We start from the raw sequence: 2,117 nt of genomic DNA, 5'->3' as shown, positions 1-2,117 counted from the left end.
AATTTTACTTTCAAGAATAACAAATTAATTTTGAAAATGCGTGGATCCAGGCCCGTGTCCAGAATTTCATAAAGGGAGGGGTTCTGGTTTCAATGTTTTATCGTTCTTACCTGCACTATCAGAAAAATACAACAGTGGGTCAAATAATTCATTTCTGTTTAACGGCTACAATGAGGGGCATAGCGGTATGTGGGGGAGGGGGGGGGTTCAAATTCGCAGAAGATGTGTTTTTAAGTGATATATTACCAATTCTATTATTGTATATTTTATATACAGTAAAGCCTAGTTTTTATTCGGCTCATGTTTATCCGGATCAAATTTGTACAGTCAAAAATATATATTTACTTAAATAATAATTTAAAATTGTGAGTGTAAAACAGTGGTGCAACTAGGAAAATAAGTTTTGAGGGAGACATGTTGAAAAAGAATCTAACCTGATAAGGGGAGCCGGGGGTTCTCCCTCGGAAAATTTTGAAGTTTTTAGTATTGAAAACGGAATTTTAGACGGTTGGCTCCGCGGAAATTTGTACAAGTTAAAGGAGTAAAACGTGATTATAGGCCATATTTATTGACGTTAGGGTAAGGAATAGGGCTCATGGACTCTTCTTGATCTTTTTTTTTCTTGAAAAATTGATAGAAATTTATTTCTCCTTTCCTTTTCAAATTTTCTAAATTGAAGTTCCAAAAACGCATTTGCAGACAAACTTTGAAGATTCTACGGGGAGGGGATTTTGAATCTGTCCCCTGGATTTTTCTAAAAAGTCCTAAGAAACTTAAGCAGTATCCTAATATATTAGAAACGGGGGAGGTTCAGAGGTTATTCCACTTACATTTTTAGTAAGTTTTGTTTTAAAAACCTAATTTTTGATGATATTTAAAAAAAAGGCGGTTCGAGGACCCTTGCTCGAATTTTTTCTGAAACTGGAGTTTTAAAAACGCAGTTGTACGACCATATTTGGAAACATTAGGGCCCTTTCCACACGGAAACAAAGCCAAACCGAGTTAAGGTGCTTTTTTACAATTTTAAGCGATGTTGTTAGATATTCGGGGGCTTTTTCTGGAAATTTTGAAAAACTGAAGATCTGGAAACAAAATTTGAAATGCTCCGTAATGCTATTGGCATGGGCCGGGGGGGGGGGGTTCGGAGGAGAGGCACTTTGAAGAAGACTTTTTCAGACGAACTAGAAAAAAGGAAAAAGATTGCTGGGAAACTTCAAAGATAATGTTTTGTTTTGTTAAATACTATAAACAGACTTTTCAACATTAAGTTAGTTTTAAATCAAATTTACACTTTTCTTTGGTTTTTTATTATGTTTCTCCAATGGGAGGGGTTTAACCCCTAAAACCCTCCCCTTGGACACGGCTCTGCGTGGATCAATCAAAATCTGCCACACCTGAAAATTTTGCCTCCCTAGGCAGCTACCTACTCTGCTTATTGGGAAATTGGACATTGTGTCTGCCTTGCAAACTTCATCCAATGATTAAAAAACCTATGAATTAAATCAGGGGTGTTAGTGATCCGAAAACTCCAAAAGGTTTTTAGTTGACAGCACATTTTAAAACTGAAAAATTATTTAAAAAAAAAATATAAAAACTTTTTAAATTGTTTTTTTTTTCTGATGATTTTTGTTTGCACATTTGAAGAGGTTTTTTTCAGGGGAGGGGGAGGAGTCGAGCTTCCTCATAGTTTCTGAAAATTTCACTGTCTTTAGTAAATTTTACTTGAGTCCACTTGCACCCCTGAATTAAATCTACAAACTAAATGAAACGTTTTTAAGTGCCAAATATATACTATACATAATTGCTTTGGGAAGTACAAAATTGCAATGGTTGGTTTTTGAACCAAATTATGAAGTTTCCACAGCTTATTAGCCTGGCATCATCATTTTCTGTTTTTTTTTTTTTTTTTTTGTATTTGTGTTATTAGCATTGATGTTTTCATAACGTTTGTACCATTAAGCATTTTTAATTGGTGTATTAGTTTGGCCGCTTGTGTGCATCTATGGGCACTTGATTTGGTCTTTTCTCAATTTTCAACTTGCTTATATATTTATTTTTGTTTTTACATATCATTTGAGAATGCTTTCAAAATTATCTTTTTTATTTCCTTTATTTAG

Source organism: Uloborus diversus, chromosome 9 (assembly GCF_026930045.1).
Source record: "Uloborus diversus isolate 005 chromosome 9, Udiv.v.3.1, whole genome shotgun sequence".
Lineage (NCBI taxonomy): Eukaryota > Metazoa > Arthropoda > Arachnida > Araneae > Uloboridae > Uloborus > Uloborus diversus.
Note: the sequence above shows the minus strand (reverse complement) of the source record.